The sequence below is a fragment of the Rhinoderma darwinii genome, unplaced genomic scaffold (genome assembly GCF_050947455.1).
Source record: "Rhinoderma darwinii isolate aRhiDar2 unplaced genomic scaffold, aRhiDar2.hap1 Scaffold_4610, whole genome shotgun sequence".
Taxonomy (NCBI): Eukaryota; Metazoa; Chordata; class Amphibia; order Anura; family Rhinodermatidae; genus Rhinoderma; species Rhinoderma darwinii.
The window spans coordinates 33452-50761 of NW_027464006.1; the positions used below are offsets into that span (position 1 = coordinate 33452).

A 17310-nucleotide genomic window follows, 5' to 3' on the forward strand; every position below is an offset into this window, starting at 1 on the left:
GAAGAAGTAAGAATTGCAGTTGCAACAAAGCCTTGCTTGCCTACAAAGAGAGCAGCAATTTGGATTTGTTACTATGTTACCTAGAAGAATAACAAACTGTGCAAGGATGGAGGTTGTAGGAGCAAGGAGAAGTTGTCTGTAAAGTTGGTGGATGCCTATTTTCCATTTTGCAGTCCCTTGTCTCCCTCTTGTGGCCTCCTGGAGGCAACTAGCTGTGCAAAAAAAAGACAGCCTGGCGGCCGGCTGTTGCAGTGTTGCCCTCTCAGGCAACACTGAGTGACTGACTGAGCCTCACCGTCTTATATAAAGTTCAGACGGAACTTTGCACGTGTCATAGTGGAGCCCTCAGGATTCCAGAGCCAGCTTTCTGACATCATAATGGGGCCTCAGAGATAAAAGCCTGGGCCCAGGCAGTGTTGGTCAGTGCTGCTCAGCAGGCAGCACTGGACTGGACTGGATTACAGCTGATACAAGGTGTGAAGGAACAAGGGGTGGCTGTGGGCATGCACTTGCTGCCGCTGCCAGTGTTTATCTGCATGGCAGCAGGGCATTTGGGCGTTGCCAGGAAGGCGTTTTTATGTAGATTCCTCCTCTTTCAGCACTGCATTGTGGTGCAAGCAAAAGAAGCAAATCCTGTCTGGCTTCCTCTCCGGCCTTTATTCACCTCCCGTGTAGCTGTGAGTGTGTGAGCCTGCAGGGCCCCATGGAATTGCCTAGAAGTAGGCTGAATCGCTGCAAGGGCTGAACAGCAGTATCGGGCAGGCTCGGGAAACGCGCGGCCCGTTCGGGTTATCGCTTCTCGGCCTTTTGGCTAAGATCAAGTGTAGTATCTGTTCTTATCAGTTTAATATCTGATACGTCCCCTATCTGGGGACCATATATTAAATGGATTTTTAGAACAGGGAGATGGAAATAGAGCTTGCTCTGTCCACTCCACGCATTGACCTGGTATTGCAGTATTTCCAGGACCGGTGCACCCTTTCCTTATGTGTTGACTAAAAGCAGATTCCAAAAGTGTTTTTTGTCTTTGCTATTGTTTCTGTCTTTCTGAAGGGATCTCCCCTTTTAATCCCATTATTTCAACACCTGTTGGACAATGCATGAGTGATAATGAGCTCATTGATTAAATGCAATTAATGAATAGATTGCCACCTCTTGTTGTGTGTCGTCTGTGTTTCTGTACGGAACTTTGCACGTGTCATAGTGGAGCCCTCAGGATTCCAGAGCCAGCTTTCTGACATCATAATGGGGCCTCAGAGATAAAAGCCTGGGCCCAGGCAGTGTTGGTCAGTGCTGCTCAGCAGGCAGCACTGGACTGGACTGGATTACAGCTGATACAAGGTGTGAAGGAACAAGGGGTGGCTGTGGGCATGCACTTGCTGCCGCTGCCAGTGTTTATCTGCATGGCAGCAGGGCATTTGGGCGTTGCCAGGAAGGCGTTTTTATGTAGATTCCTCCTCTTTCAGCACTGCATTGTGGTGCAAGCAAAAGAAGCAAATCCTGTCTGGCTTCCTCTCCGGCCTTTATTCACCTCCCGTGTAGCTGTGAGTGTGTGAGCCTGCAGGGCCCCATGGAATTGCCTAGAAGTAGGCTGAATCGCTGCAAGGGCTGAACAGCAGTATCGGGCAGGCTCGGGCAACGCGCGGCCCGTTCGGGTTATCGCTTCTCGGCCTTTTGGCTAAGATCAAGTGTAGTATCTGTTCTTATCAGTTTAATATCTGATACGTCCCCTATCTGGGGACCATATATTAAATGGATTTTTAGAACAGGGAGATGGAAATAGAGCTTGCTCTGTCCACTCCACGCATTGACCTGGTATTGCAGTATTTCCAGGACCGGTGCACCCTTTCCTTATGTGTTGACTAAAAGCAGATTCCAAAAGTGTTTTTTGTCTTTGCTATTGTTTCTGTCTTTCTGAAGGGATCTCCCCTTTTAATCCCATTATTTCAACACCTGTTGGACAATGCATGAGTGATAATGAGCTCATTGATTAAATGCAATTAATGAATAGATTGCCACCTCTTGTTGTGTGTCGTCTGTGTTTCTGTGTTTCCGGCATTTCACATTGGAACACCTCATTCACCTTCCTTGTCTTCTCTCCGCCCTCCCTTTTAGGTAAGTTAAAGAGCTGCACCTGAGCCAGCCACTGATTGATTGATTGATTGATTGATTGATTGATTGATTGATTGATTGATTGATGCAGCACAACAGTCAAATAGTGGAGTGGAGTAGGGGAACAGCAAACAGCCAATAAAGCAGCCCGCCCGCTTGCCTGCCCGCCACAATGGACCTACCTGTGTACACTAGATGGATGTGATGGAATGTACTGTTGTCCCTACATTTCAAGAAGAAGTAAGAATTGCAGTTGCAACAAAGCCTTGCTTGCCTACAAAGAGAGCAGCAATTTGGATTTGTTACTATGTTACCTAGAAGAATAACAAACTGTGCAAGGATGGAGGTTGTAGGAGCAAGGAGAAGTTGTCTGTAAAGTTGGTGGATGCCTATTTTCCATTTTGCAGTCCCTTGTCTCCCTCTTGTGGCCTCCTGGAGGCAACTAGCTGTGCAAAAAAAAGACAGCCTGGCGGCCGGCTGTTGCAGTGTTGCCCTCTCAGGCAACACTGAGTGACTGACTGAGCCTCACCGTCTTATATAAAGTTCAGACGGAACTTTGCACGTGTCATAGTGGAGCCCTCAGGATTCCAGAGCCAGCTTTCTGACATCATAATGGGGCCTCAGAGATAAAAGCCTGGGCCCAGGCAGTGTTGGTCAGTGCTGCTCAGCAGGCAGCACTGGACTGGACTGGATTACAGCTGATACAAGGTGTGAAGGAACAAGGGGTGGCTGTGGGCATGCACTTGCTGCCGCTGCCAGTGTTTATCTGCATGGCAGCAGGGCATTTGGGCGTTGCCAGGAAGGCGTTTTTATGTAGATTCCTCCTCTTTCAGCACTGCATTGTGGTGCAAGCAAAAGAAGCAAATCCTGTCTGGCTTCCTCTCCGGCCTTTATTCACCTCCCGTGTAGCTGTGAGTGTGTGAGCCTGCAGGGCCCCATGGAATTGCCTAGAAGTAGGCTGAATCGCTGCAAGGGCTGAACAGCAGTATCGGGCAGGCTCGGGCAACGCGCGGCCCGTTCGGGTTATCGCTTCTCGGCCTTTTGGCTAAGATCAAGTGTAGTATCTGTTCTTATCAGTTTAATATCTGATACGTCCCCTATCTGGGGACCATATATTAAATGGATTTTTAGAACAGGGAGATGGAAATAGAGCTTGCTCTGTCCACTCCACGTATTGACCTGGTATTGCAGTATTTCCAGGACCGGTGCACCCTTTCCTTATGTGTTGACTAAAAGCAGATTCCAAAAGTGTTTTTTGTCTTTGCTATTGTTTCTGTCTTTCTGAAGGGATCTCCCCTTTTAATCCCATTATTTCAACACCTGTTGGACAATGCATGAGTGATAATGAGCTCATTGATTAAATGCAATTAATGAATAGATTGCCATCTCTTGTTGTGTGTCGTCTGTGTTTCTGTGTTTCCGGCATTTCACATTGGAACACCTCATTCACCTTCCTTGTCTTCTCTCCGCCCTCCCTTTTAGGTAAGTTAAAGAGCTGCACCTGAGCCAGCCACTGATTGATTGATTGATTGATTGATTGATTGATTGATTGATTGATTGATTGATGCAGCACAACAGTCAAATAGTGGAGTGGAGTAGGGGAACAGCAAACAGCCAATAAAGCAGCCCGCCCGCTCGCCTGCCCGCCACAATGGACCTACCTGTGTACACTAGATGGATGTGATGGAATGTACTGTCGTCCCTACATTTCAAGAAGAAGTAAGAATTGCAGTTGCAACAAAGCCTTGCTTGCCTACAAAGAGAGCAGCAATTTGGATTTGTTACTATGTTACCTAGAAGAATAACAAACTGTGCAAGGATGGAGGTTGTAGGAGCAAGGAGAAGTTGTCTGTAAAGTTGGTGGATGCCTATTTTCCATTTTGCAGTCCCTTGTCTCCCTCTTGTGGCCTCCTGGAGGCAACTAGCTGTGCAAAAAAAAGACAGCCTGGCGGCCGGCTGTTGCAGTGTTGCCCTCTCAGGCAACACTGAGTGACTGACTGAGCCTCACCGTCTTATATAAAGTTCAGACGGAACTTTGCACGTGTCATAGTGGAGCCCTCAGGATTCCAGAGCCAGCTTTCTGACATCATAATGGGGCCTCAGAGATAAAAGCCTGGGCCCAGGCAGTGTTGGTCAGTGCTGCTCAGCAGGCAGCACTGGACTGGACTGGATTACAGCTGATACAAGGTGTGAAGGAACAAGGGGTGGCTGTGGGCATGCACTTGCTGCCGCTGCCAGTGTTTATCTGCATGGCAGCAGGGCATTTGGGCGTTGCCAGGAAGGCGTTTTTATGTAGATTCCTCCTCTTTCAGCACTGCATTGTGGTGCAAGCAAAAGAAGCAAATCCTGTCTGGCTTCCTCTCCGGCCTTTATTCACCTCCCGTGTAGCTGTGAGTGTGTGAGCCTGCAGGGCCCCATGGAATTGCCTAGAAGTAGGCTGAATCGCTGCAAGGGCTGAACAGCAGTATCGGGCAGGCTCGGGCAACGCGCGGCCCGTTCGGGTTATCGCTTCTCGGCCTTTTGGCTAAGATCAAGTGTAGTATCTGTTCTTATCAGTTTAATATCTGATACGTCCCCTATCTGGGGACCATATATTAAATGGATTTTTAGAACAGGGAGATGGAAATAGAGCTTGCTCTGTCCACTCCACGCATTGACCTGGTATTGCAGTATTTCCAGGACCGGTGCACCCTTTCCTTATGTGTTGACTAAAAGCAGATTCCAAAAGTGTTTTTTGTCTTTGCTATTGTTTCTGTCTTTCTGAAGGGATCTCCCCTTTTAATCCCATTATTTCAACACCTGTTGGACAATGCATGAGTGATAATGAGCTCATTGATTAAATGCAATTAATGAATAGATTGCCACCTCTTGTTGTGTGTCGTCTGTGTTTCTGTGTTTCCGGCATTTCACATTGGAACACCTCATTCACCTTCCTTGTCTTCTCTCCGCCCTCCCTTTTAGGTAAGTTAAAGAGCTGCACCTGAGCCAGCCACTGATTGATTGATTGATTGATTGATTGATTGATTGATTGATTGATTGATTGATTGATTGATTGATTGATTGATGCAGCACAACAGTCAAATAGTGGAGTGGAGTAGGGGAACAGCAAACAGCCAATAAAGCAGCCCGCCCGCTCGCCTGCCCGCCACAATGGACCTACCTGTGTACACTAGATGGATGTGATGGAATGTACTGTCGTCCCTACATTTCAAGAAGAAGTAAGAATTGCAGTTGCAACAAAGCCTTGCTTGCCTACAAAGAGAGCAGCAATTTGGATTTGTTACTATGTTACCTAGAAGAATAACAAACTGTGCAAGGATGGAGGTTGTAGGAGCAAGGAGAAGTTGTCTGTAAAGTTGGTGGATGCCTATTTTCCATTTTGCAGTCCCTTGTCTCCCTCTTGTGGCCTCCTGGAGGCAACTAGCTGTGCAAAAAAAAGACAGCCTGGCGGCCGGCTGTTGCAGTGTTGCCCTCTCAGGCAACACTGAGTGACTGACTGAGCCTCACCGTCTTATATAAAGTTCAGACGGAACTTTGCACGTGTCATAGTGGAGCCCTCAGGATTCCAGAGCCAGCTTTCTGACATCATAATGGGGCCTCAGAGATAAAAGCCTGGGCCCAGGCAGTGTTGGTCAGTGCTGCTCAGCAGGCAGCACTGGACTGGACTGGATTACAGCTGATACAAGGTGTGAAGGAACAAGGGGTGGCTGTGGGCATGCACTTGCTGCCGCTGCCAGTGTTTATCTGCATGGCAGCAGGGCATTTGGGCGTTGCCAGGAAGGCGTTTTTATGTAGATTCCTCCTCTTTCAGCACTGCATTGTGGTGCAAGCAAAAGAAGCAAATCCTGTCTGGCTTCCTCTCCGGCCTTTATTCACCTCCCGTGTAGCTGTGAGTGTGTGAACCTGCAGGGCCCCATGGAATTGCCTAGAAGTAGGCTGAATCGCTGCAAGGGCTGAACAGCAGTATCGGGCAGGCTCGGGCAACGCGCGGCCCGTTCGGGTTATCGCTTCTCGGCCTTTTGGCTAAGATCAAGTGTAGTATCTGTTCTTATCAGTTTAATATCTGATACGTCCCCTATCTGGGGACCATATATTAAATGGATTTTTAGAACAGGGAGATGGAAATAGAGCTTGCTCTGTCCACTCCACGCATTGACCTGGTATTGCAGTATTTCCAGGACCGGTGCACCCTTTCCTTATGTGTTGACTAAAAGCAGATTCCAAAAGTGTTTTTTGTCTTTGCTATTGTTTCTGTCTTTCTGAAGGGATCTCCCCTTTTAATCCCATTATTTCAACACCTGTTGGACAATGCATGAGTGATAATGAGCTCATTGATTAAATGCAATTAATGAATAGATTGCCACCTCTTGTTGTGTGTCGTCTGTGTTTCTGTGTTTCCGGCATTTCACATTGGAACACCTCATTCACCTTCCTTGTCTTCTCTCCGCCCTCCCTTTTAGGTAAGTTAAAGAGCTGCACCTGAGCCAGCCACTTGATTGATTGATTGATTGATTGATTGATTGATTGATTGATTGATTGATTGATGCAGCACAACAGTCAAATAGTGGAGTGGAGTAGGGGAACAGCAAACAGCCAATAAAGCAGCCCGCCCGCTCGCCTGCCCGCCACAATGGACCTACCTGTGTACACTAGATGGATGTGATGGAATGTACTGTCGTCCCTACATTTCAAGAAGAAGTAAGAATTGCAGTTGCAACAAAGCCTTGCTTGCCTACAAAGAGAGCAGCAATTTGGATTTGTTACTATGTTACCTAGAAGAATAACAAACTGTGCAAGGATGGAGGTTGTAGGAGCAAGGAGAAGTTGTCTGTAAAGTTGGTGGATGCCTATTTTCCATTTTGCAGTCCCTTGTCTCCCTCTTGTGGCCTCCTGGAGGCAACTAGCTGTGCAAAAAAAAGACAGCCTGGCGGCCGGCTGTTGCAGTGTTGCCCTCTCAGGCAACACTGAGTGACTGACTGAGCCTCACCGTCTTATATAAAGTTCAGACGGAACTTTGCACGTGTCATAGTGGAGCCCTCAGGATTCCAGAGCCAGCTTTCTGACATCATAATGGGGCCTCAGAGATAAAAGCCTGGGCCCAGGCAGTGTTGGTCAGTGCTGCTCAGCAGGCAGCACTGGACTGGACTGGATTACAGCTGATACAAGGTGTGAAGGAACAAGGGGTGGCTGTGGGCATGCACTTGCTGCCGCTGCCAGTGTTTATCTGCATGGCAGCAGGGCATTTGGGCGTTGCCAGGAAGGCGTTTTTATGTAGATTCCTCCTCTTTCAGCACTGCATTGTGGTGCAAGCAAAAGAAGCAAATCCTGTCTGGCTTCCTCTCCGGCCTTTATTCACCTCCCGTGTAGCTGTGAGTGTGTGAACCTGCAGGGCCCCATGGAATTGCCTAGAAGTAGGCTGAATCGCTGCAAGGGCTGAACAGCAGTATCGGGCAGGCTCGGGCAACGCGCGGCCCGTTCGGGTTATCGCTTCTCGGCCTTTTGGCTAAGATCAAGTGTAGTATCTGTTCTTATCAGTTTAATATCTGATACGTCCCCTATCTGGGGACCATATATTAAATGGATTTTTAGAACAGGGAGATGGAAATAGACTCTGTCCACTCCACGCATTGACCTGGTATTGCAGTATTTCCAGGACCGGTGCACCCTTTCCTTATGTGTTGACTAAAAGCAGATTCCAAAAGTGTTTTTTGTCTTTGCTATTGTTTCTGTCTTTCTGAAGGGATCTCCCCTTTTAATCCCATTATTTCAACACCTGTTGGACAATGCATGAGTGATAATGAGCTCATTGATTAAATGCAATTAATGAATAGATTGCCACCTCTTGTTGTGTGTCGTCTGTGTTTCTGTGTTTCCGGCATTTCACATTGGAACACCTCATTCACCTTCCTTGTCTTCTCTCCGCCCTCCCTTTTAGGTAAGTTAAAGAGCTGCACCTGAGCCAGCCACTGATTGATTGATTGATTGATTGATTGATTGATTGATGCAGCACAACAGTCAAATAGTGGAGTGGAGTAGGGGAACAGCAAACAGCCAATAAAGCAGCCCGCCCGCTCGCCTGCCCGCCACAATGGACCTACCTGTGTACACTAGATGGATGTGATGGAATGTACTGTCGTCCCTACATTTCAAGAAGAAGTAAGAATTGCAGTTGCAACAAAGCCTTGCTTGCCTACAAAGAGAGCAGCAATTTGGATTTGTTACTATGTTACCTAGAAGAATAACAAACTGTGCAAGGATGGAGGTTGTAGGAGCAAGGAGAAGTTGTCTGTAAAGTTGGTGGATGCCTATTTTCCATTTTGCAGTCCCTTGTCTCCCTCTTGTGGCCTCCTGGAGGCAACTAGCTGTGCAAAAAAAAGACAGCCTGGCGGCCGGCTGTTGCAGTGTTGCCCTCTCAGGCAACACTGAGTGACTGACTGAGCCTCACCGTCTTATATAAAGTTCAGACGGAACTTTGCACGTGTCATAGTGGAGCCCTCAGGATTCCAGAGCCAGCTTTCTGACATCATAATGGGGCCTCAGAGATAAAAGCCTGGGCCCAGGCAGTGTTGGTCAGTGCTGCTCAGCAGGCAGCACTGGACTGGACTGGATTACAGCTGATACAAGGTGTGAAGGAACAAGGGGTGGCTGTGGGCATGCACTTGCTGCCGCTGCCAGTGTTTATCTGCATGGCAGCAGGGCATTTGGGCGTTGCCAGGAAGGCGTTTTTATGTAGATTCCTCCTCTTTCAGCACTGCATTGTGGTGCAAGCAAAAGAAGCAAATCCTGTCTGGCTTCCTCTCCGGCCTTTATTCACCTCCCGTGTAGCTGTGAGTGTGTGAGCCTGCAGGGCCCCATGGAATTGCCTAGAAGTAGGCTGAATCGCTGCAAGGGCTGAACAGCAGTATCGGGCAGGCTCGGGCAACGCGCGGCCCGTTCGGGTTATCGCTTCTCGGCCTTTTGGCTAAGATCAAGTGTAGTATCTGTTCTTATCAGTTTAATATCTGATACGTCCCCTATCTGGGGACCATATATTAAATGGATTTTTAGAACAGGGAGATGGAAATAGAGCTTGCTCTGTCCACTCCACGCATTGACCTGGTATTGCAGTATTTCCAGGACCGGTGCACCCTTTCCTTATGTGTTGACTAAAAGCAGATTCCAAAAGTGTTTTTTGTCTTTGCTATTGTTTCTGTCTTTCTGAAGGGATCTCCCCTTTTAATCCCATTATTTCAACACCTGTTGGACAATGCATGAGTGATAATGAGCTCATTGATTAAATGCAATTAATGAATAGATTGCCACCTCTTGTTGTGTGTCGTCTGTGTTTCTGTGTTTCCGGCATTTCACATTGGAACACCTCATTCACCTTCCTTGTCTTCTCTCCGCCCTCCCTTTTAGGTAAGTTAAAGAGCTGCACCTGAGCCAGCCACTGATTGATTGATTGATTGATTGATTGATTGATTGATTGATTGATTGATTGATTGATTGATTGATGCAGCACAACAGTCAAATAGTGGAGTGGAGTAGGGGAACAGCAAACAGCCAATAAAGCAGCCCGCCCGCTCGCCTGCCCGCCACAATGGACCTACCTGTGTACACTAGATGGATGTGATGGAATGTACTGTCGTCCCTACATTTCAAGAAGAAGTAAGAATTGCAGTTGCAACAAAGCCTTGCTTGCCTACAAAGAGAGCAGCAATTTGGATTTGTTACTATGTTACCTAGAAGAATAACAAACTGTGCAAGGATGGAGGTTGTAGGAGCAAGGAGAAGTTGTCTGTAAAGTTGGTGGATGCCTATTTTCCATTTTGCAGTCCCTTGTCTCCCTCTTGTGGCCTCCTGGAGGCAACTAGCTGTGCAAAAAAAAGACAGCCTGGCGGCCGGCTGTTGCAGTGTTGCCCTCTCAGGCAACACTGAGTGACTGACTGAGCCTCACCGTCTTATATAAAGTTCAGACGGAACTTTGCACGTGTCATAGTGGAGCCCTCAGGATTCCAGAGCCAGCTTTCTGACATCATAATGGGGCCTCAGAGATAAAAGCCTGGGCCCAGGCAGTGTTGGTCAGTGCTGCTCAGCAGGCAGCACTGGACTGGACTGGATTACAGCTGATACAAGGTGTGAATGAACAAGGGGTGGCTGTGGGCATGCACTTGCTGCCGCTGCCAGTGTTTATCTGCATGGCAGCAGGGCATTTGGGCGTTGCCAGGAAGGCGTTTTTATGTAGATTCCTCCTCTTTCAGCACTGCATTGTGGTGCAAGCAAAAGAAGCAAATCCTGTCTGGCTTCCTCTCCGGCCTTTATTCACCTCCCGTGTAGCTGTGAGTGTGTGAGCCTGCAGGGCCCCATGGAATTGCCTAGAAGTAGGCTGAATCGCTGCAAGGGCTGAACAGCAGTATCGGGCAGGCTCGGGCAACGCGCGGCCCGTTCGGGTTATCGCTTCTCGGCCTTTTGGCTAAGATCAAGTGTAGTATCTGTTCTTATCAGTTTAATATCTGATACGTCCCCTATCTGGGGACCATATATTAAATGGATTTTTAGAACAGGGAGATGGAAATAGAGCTTGCTCTGTCCACTCCACGCATTGACCTGGTATTGCAGTATTTCCAGGACCGGTGCACCCTTTCCTTATGTGTTGACTAAAAGCAGATTCCAAAAGTGTTTTTTGTCTTTGCTATTGTTTCTGTCTTTCTGAAGGGATCTCCCCTTTTAATCCCATTATTTCAACACCTGTTGGACAATGCATGAGTGATAATGAGCTCATTGATTAAATGCAATTAATGAATAGATTGCCACCTCTTGTTGTGTGTCGTCTGTGTTTCTGTGTTTCCGGCATTTCACATTGGAACACCTCATTCACCTTCCTTGTCTTCTCTCCGCCCTCCCTTTTAGGTAAGTTAAAGAGCTGCACCTGAGCCAGCCACTGATTGATTGATTGATTGATTGATTGATTGATTGATTGATTGATTGATGCAGCACAACAGTCAAATAGTGGAGTGGAGTAGGGGAACAGCAAACAGCCAATAAAGCAGCCCGCCCGCTCGCCTGCCCGCCACAATGGACCTACCTGTGTACACTAGATGGATGTGATGGAATGTACTGTCGTCCCTACATTTCAAGAAGAAGTAAGAATTGCAGTTGCAACAAAGCCTTGCTTGCCTACAAAGAGAGCAGCAATTTGGATTTGTTACTATGTTACCTAGAAGAATAACAAACTGTGCAAGGATGGAGGTTGTAGGAGCAAGGAGAAGTTGTCTGTAAAGTTGGTGGATGCCTATTTTCCATTTTGCAGTCCCTTGTCTCCCTCTTGTGGCCTCCTGGAGGCAACTAGCTGTGCAAAAAAAAAGACAGCCTGGCGGCCGGCTGTTGCAGTGTTGCCCTCTCAGGCAACACTGAGTGACTGACTGAGCCTCACCGTCTTATATAAAGTTCAGACGGAACTTTGCACGTGTCATAGTGGAGCCCTCAGGATTCCAGAGCCAGCTTTCTGACATCATAATGGGGCCTCAGAGATAAAAGCCTGGGCCCAGGCAGTGTTGGTCAGTGCTGCTCAGCAGGCAGCACTGGACTGGACTGGATTACAGCTGATACAAGGTGTGAAGGAACAAGGGGTGGCTGTGGGCATGCACTTGCTGCCGCTGCCAGTGTTTATCTGCATGGCAGCAGGGCATTTGGGCGTTGCCAGGAAGGCGTTTTTATGTAGATTCCTCCTCTTTCAGCACTGCATTGTGGTGCAAGCAAAAGAAGCAAATCCTGTCTGGCTTCCTCTCCGGCCTTTATTCACCTCCCGTGTAGCTGTGAGTGTGTGAGCCTGCAGGGCCCCATGGAATTGCCTAGAAGTAGGCTGAATCGCTGCAAGGGCTGAACAGCAGTATCGGGCAGGCTCGGGCAACGTGCGGCCCGTTCGGGTTATCGCTTCTCGGCCTTTTGGCTAAGATCAAGTGTAGTATCTGTTCTTATCAGTTTAATATCTGATACGTCCCCTATCTGGGGACCATATATTAAATGGATTTTTAGAACAGGGAGATGGAAATAGAGCTTGCTCTGTCCACTCCACGCATTGACCTGGTATTGCAGTATTTCCAGGACCGCTGCACCCTTTCCTTATGTGTTGACTAAAAGCAGATTCCAAAAGTGTTTTTTGTCTTTGCTATTGTTTCTGTCTTTCTGAAGGGATCTCCCCTTTTAATCCCATTATTTCAACACCTGTTGGACAATGCATGAGTGATAATGAGCTCATTGATTAAATGCAATTAATGAATAGATTGCCACCTCTTGTTGTGTGTCGTCTGTGTTTCTGTGTTTCCGGCATTTCACATTGGAACACCTCATTCACCTTCCTTGTCTTCTCTCCGCCCTCCCTTTTAGGTAAGTTAAAGAGCTGCACCTGAGCCAGCCACTGATTGATTGATTGATTGATTGATTGATTGATTGATTGATTGATTGATGCAGCACAACAGTCAAATAGTGGAGTGGAGTAGGGGAACAGCAAACAGCCAATAAAGCAGCCCGCCCGCTCGCCTGCCCGCCACAATGGACCTACCTGTGTACACTAGATGGATGTGATGGAATGTACTGTCGTCCCTACATTTCAAGAAGAAGTAAGAATTGCAGTTGCAACAAAGCCTTGCTTGCCTACAAAGAGAGCAGCAATTTGGATTTGTTACTATGTTACCTAGAAGAATAACAAACTGTGCAAGGATGGAGGTTGTAGGAGCAAGGAGAAGTTGTCTGTAAAGTTGGTGGATGCCTATTTTCCATTTTGCAGTCCCTTGTCTCCCTCTTGTGGCCTCCTGGAGGCAACTAGCTGTGCAAAAAAAAGACAGCCTGGCGGCCGGCTGTTGCAGTGTTGCCCTCTCAGGCAACACTGAGTGACTGACTGAGCCTCACCGTCTTATATAAAGTTCAGACGGAACTTTGCACGTGTCATAGTGGAGCCCTCAGGATTCCAGAGCCAGCTTTCTGACATCATAATGGGGCCTCAGAGATAAAAGCCTGGGCCCAGGCAGTGTTGGTCAGTGCTGCTCAGCAGGCAGCACTGGACTGGACTGGATTACAGCTGATACAAGGTGTGAAGGAACAAGGGGTGGCTGTGGGCATGCACTTGCTGCCGCTGCCAGTGTTTATCTGCATGGCAGCAGGGCATTTGGGCGTTGCCAGGAAGGCGTTTTTATGTAGATTCCTCCTCTTTCAGCACTGCATTGTGGTGCAAGCAAAAGAAGCAAATCCTGTCTGGCTTCCTCTCCGGCCTTTATTCACCTCCCGTGTAGCTGTGAGTGTGTGAGCCTGCAGGGCCCCATGGAATTGCCTAGAAGTAGGCTGAATCGCTGCAAGGGCTGAACAGCAGTATCGGGCAGGCTCGGGCAACGCGCGGCCCGTTCGGGTTATCGCTTCTCGGCCTTTTGGCTAAGATCAAGTGTAGTATCTGTTCTTATCAGTTTAATATCTGATACGTCCCCTATCTGGGGACCATATATTAAATGGATTTTTAGAACAGGGAGATGGAAATAGAGCTTGCTCTGTCCACTCCACGCATTGACCTGGTATTGCAGTATTTCCAGGACCGGTGCACCCTTTCCTTATGTGTTGACTAAAAGCAGATTCCAAAAGTGTTTTTTGTCTTTGCTATTGTTTCTGTCTTTCTGAAGGGATCTCCCCTTTTAATCCCATTATTTCAACACCTGTTGGACAATGCATGAGTGATAATGAGCTCATTGATTAAATGCAATTAATGAATAGATTGCCACCTCTTGTTGTGTGTCGTCTGTGTTTCTGTGTTTCCGGCATTTCACATTGGAACACCTCATTCACCTTCCTTGTCTTCTCTCCGCCCTCCCTTTTAGGTAAGTTAAAGAGCTGCACCTGAGCCAGCCACTGATTGATTGATTGATTGATTGATTGATTGATTGATTGATTGATTGATTGATGCAGCACAACAGTCAAATAGTGGAGTGGAGTAGGGGAACAGCAAACAGCCAATAAAGCAGCCCGCCCGCTCGCCTGCCCGCCACAATGGACCTACCTGTGTACACTAGATGGATGTGATGGAATGTACTGTCGTCCCTACATTTCAAGAAGAAGTAAGAATTGCAGTTGCAACAAAGCCTTGCTTGCCTACAAAGAGAGCAGCAATTTGGATTTGTTACTATGTTACCTAGAAGAATAACAAACTGTGCAAGGATGGAGGTTGTAGGAGCAAGGAGAAGTTGTCTGTAAAGTTGGTGGATGCCTATTTTCCATTTTGCAGTCGCAGTCCCTTGTCTCCCTCTTGTGGCCTCCTGGAGGCAACTAGCTGTGCAAAAAAAAGACAGCCTGGCGGCCGGCTGTTGCAGTGTTGCCCTCTCAGGCAACACTGAGTGACTGACTGAGCCTCACCGTCTTATATAAAGTTCAGACGGAACTTTGCACGTGTCATAGTGGAGCCCTCAGGATTCCAGAGCCAGCTTTCTGACATCATAATGGGGCCTCAGAGATAAAAGCCTGGGCCCAGGCAGTGTTGGTCAGTGCTGCTCAGCAGGCAGCACTGGACTGGACTGGATTACAGCTGATACAAGGTGTGAAGGAACAAGGGGTGGCTGTGGGCATGCACTTGCTGCCGCTGCCAGTGTTTATCTGCATGGCAGCAGGGCATTTGGGCGTTGCCAGGAAGGCGTTTTTATGTAGATTCCTCCTCTTTCAGCACTGCATTGTGGTGCAAGCAAAAGAAGCAAATCCTGTCTGGCTTCCTCTCCGGCCTTTATTCACCTCCCGTGTAGCTGTGAGTGTGTGAGCCTGCAGGGCCCCATGGAATTGCCTAGAAGTAGGCTGAATCGCTGCAAGGGCTGAACAGCAGTATCGGGCAGGCTCGGGCAACGCGCGGCCCGTTCGGGTTATCGCTTCTCGGCCTTTTGGCTAAGATCAAGTGTAGTATCTGTTCTTATCAGTTTAATATCTGATACGTCCCCTATCTGGGGACCATATATTAAATGGATTTTTAGAACAGGGAGATGGAAATAGAGCTTGCTCTGTCCACTCCACGCATTGACCTGGTATTGCAGTATTTCCAGGACCGGTGCACCCTTTCCTTATGTGTTGACTAAAAGCAGATTCCAAAAGTGTTTTTTGTCTTTGCTATTGTTTCTGTCTTTCTGAAGGGATCTCCCCTTTTAATCCCATTATTTCAACACCTGTTGGACAATGCATGAGTGATAATGAGCTCATTGATTAAATGCAATTAATGAATAGATTGCCACCTCTTGTTGTGTGTCGTCTGTGTTTCTGTGTTTCCGGCATTTCACATTGGAACACCTCATTCACCTTCCTTGTCTTCTCTCCGCCCTCCCTTTTAGGTAAGTTAAAGAGCTGCACCTGAGCCAGCCACTGATTGATTGATTGATTGATTGATTGATTGATTGATTGATTGATTGATTGATTGATGCAGCACAACAGTCAAATAGTGGAGTGGAGTAGGGGAACAGCAAACAGCCAATAAAGCAGCCCGCCCGCTCGCCTGCCCGCCACAATGGACCTACCTGTGTACACTAGATGGATGTGATGGAATGTACTGTCGTCCCTACATTTCAAGAAGAAGTAAGAATTGCAGTTGCAACAAAGCCTTGCTTGCCTACAAAGAGAGCAGCAATTTGGATTTGTTACTATGTTACCTAGAAGAATAACAAACTGTGCAAGGATGGAGGTTGTAGGAGCAAGGAGAAGTTGTCTGTAAAGTTGGTGGATGCCTATTTTCCATTTTGCAGTCCCTTGTCTCCCTCTTGTGGCCTCCTGGAGGCAACTAGCTGTGCAAAAAAAAGACAGCCTGGCGGCCGGCTGTTGCAGTGTTGCCCTCTCAGGCAACACTGAGTGACTGACTGAGCCTCACCGTCTTATATAAAGTTCAGACGGAACTTTGCACGTGTCATAGTGGAGCCCTCAGGATTCCAGAGCCAGCTTTCTGACATCATAATGGGGCCTCAGAGATAAAAGCCTGGGCCCAGGCAGTGTTGGTCAGTGCTGCTCAGCAGGCAGCACTGGACTGGACTGGATTACAGCTGATACAAGGTGTGAAGGAACAAGGGGTGGCTGTGGGCATGCACTTGCTGCCGCTGCCAGTGTTTATCTGCATGGCAGCAGGGCATTTGGGCGTTGCCAGGAAGGCGTTTTTATGTAGATTCCTCCTCTTTCAGCACTGCATTGTGGTGCAAGCAAAAGAAGCAAATCCTGTCTGGCTTCCTCTCCGGCCTTTATTCACCTCCCGTGTAGCTGTGAGTGTGTGAGCCTGCAGGGCCCCATGGAATTGCCTAGAAGTAGGCTGAATCGCTGCAAGGGCTGAACAGCAGTATCGGGCAGGCTCGGGCAACGCGCGGCCCGTTCGGGTTATCGCTTCTCGGCCTTTTGGCTAAGATCAAGTGTAGTATCTGTTCTTATCAGTTTAATATCTGATACGTCCCCTATCTGGGGACCATATATTAAATGGATTTTTAGAACAGGGAGATGGAAATAGAGCTTGCTCTGTCCACTCCACGCATTGACCTGGTATTGCAGTATTTCCAGGACCGGTGCACCCTTTCCTTATGTGTTGACTAAAAGCAGATTCCAAAAGTGTTTTTTGTCTTTGCTATTGTTTCTGTCTTTCTGAAGGGATCTCCCCTTTTAATCCCATTATTTCAACACCTGTTGGACAATGCATGAGTGATAATGAGCTCATTGATTAAATGCAATTAATGAATAGATTGCCACCTCTTGTTGTGTGTCGTCTGTGTTTCTGTGTTTCCGGCATTTCACATTGGAACACCTCATTCACCTTCCTTGTCTTCTCTCCGCCCTCCCTTTTAGGTAAGTTAAAGAGCTGCACCTGAGCCAGCCACTGATTGATTGATTGATTGATTGATTGATTGATTGATTGATTGATTGATTGATTGATTGATTGATTGATTGATTGATTGATGCAGCACAACAGTCAAATAGTGGAGTGGAGTAGGGGAACAGCAAACAGCCAATAAAGCAGCCCGCCCGCTCGCCTGCCCGCCACAATGGACCTACCTGTGTACACTAGATGGATGTGATGGAATGTACTGTCGTCCCTACATTTCAAGAAGAAGTAAGAATTGCAGTTGCAACAAAGCCTTGCTTGCCTACAAAGAGAGCAGCAATTTGGATTTGTTACTATGTTACCTAGAAGAATAACAAACTGTGCAAGGATGGAGGTTGTAGGAGCAAGGAGAA

The 17310-nt window shown here is 47.7% G+C and overlaps 12 non-coding genes across 12 annotated transcripts; all 12 read left to right on the forward strand.

Moving 5' to 3' along the window:
- The first annotated feature begins 791 nt into the window (after positions 1–791).
- LOC142718348 (U2 spliceosomal RNA) lies at positions 792–982 on the forward strand. Its single transcript, XR_012872478.1, has one exon. It is a non-coding gene; the product is annotated as a U2 spliceosomal RNA (small nuclear RNA).
- A 676-nt stretch (positions 983–1658) lies between these two features.
- Positions 1659–1849, forward strand: LOC142718349 (U2 spliceosomal RNA). The gene has a single exon (XR_012872479.1). It is a non-coding gene; the product is annotated as a U2 spliceosomal RNA (small nuclear RNA).
- Positions 1850–3137: 1288 nt separating this feature from the next.
- On the forward strand, positions 3138–3328 carry LOC142718322 (U2 spliceosomal RNA). The gene has a single exon (XR_012872451.1). It is a non-coding gene; the product is annotated as a U2 spliceosomal RNA (small nuclear RNA).
- A 1288-nt stretch (positions 3329–4616) lies between these two features.
- Positions 4617–4807, forward strand: LOC142718351 (U2 spliceosomal RNA). The gene has a single exon (XR_012872481.1). It is a non-coding gene; the product is annotated as a U2 spliceosomal RNA (small nuclear RNA).
- A 1308-nt stretch (positions 4808–6115) lies between these two features.
- On the forward strand, positions 6116–6306 carry LOC142718352 (U2 spliceosomal RNA). Its single transcript, XR_012872482.1, has one exon. It is a non-coding gene; the product is annotated as a U2 spliceosomal RNA (small nuclear RNA).
- Positions 6307–7595: 1289 nt separating this feature from the next.
- Positions 7596–7781, forward strand: LOC142718327 (U2 spliceosomal RNA). The gene has a single exon (XR_012872457.1). It is a non-coding gene; the product is annotated as a U2 spliceosomal RNA (small nuclear RNA).
- A 1272-nt stretch (positions 7782–9053) lies between these two features.
- On the forward strand, positions 9054–9244 carry LOC142718354 (U2 spliceosomal RNA). Its single transcript, XR_012872483.1, has one exon. It is a non-coding gene; the product is annotated as a U2 spliceosomal RNA (small nuclear RNA).
- Positions 9245–10544: 1300 nt separating this feature from the next.
- LOC142718355 (U2 spliceosomal RNA) lies at positions 10545–10735 on the forward strand. The gene has a single exon (XR_012872484.1). It is a non-coding gene; the product is annotated as a U2 spliceosomal RNA (small nuclear RNA).
- A 1285-nt stretch (positions 10736–12020) lies between these two features.
- Positions 12021–12211, forward strand: LOC142718324 (U2 spliceosomal RNA). The gene has a single exon (XR_012872453.1). It is a non-coding gene; the product is annotated as a U2 spliceosomal RNA (small nuclear RNA).
- Positions 12212–13495: 1284 nt separating this feature from the next.
- LOC142718356 (U2 spliceosomal RNA) lies at positions 13496–13686 on the forward strand. The gene has a single exon (XR_012872485.1). It is a non-coding gene; the product is annotated as a U2 spliceosomal RNA (small nuclear RNA).
- Positions 13687–14980: 1294 nt separating this feature from the next.
- Positions 14981–15171, forward strand: LOC142718357 (U2 spliceosomal RNA). Its single transcript, XR_012872486.1, has one exon. It is a non-coding gene; the product is annotated as a U2 spliceosomal RNA (small nuclear RNA).
- A 1292-nt stretch (positions 15172–16463) lies between these two features.
- LOC142718358 (U2 spliceosomal RNA) lies at positions 16464–16654 on the forward strand. Its single transcript, XR_012872488.1, has one exon. It is a non-coding gene; the product is annotated as a U2 spliceosomal RNA (small nuclear RNA).
- Positions 16655–17310: the final 656 nt, after the last annotated feature.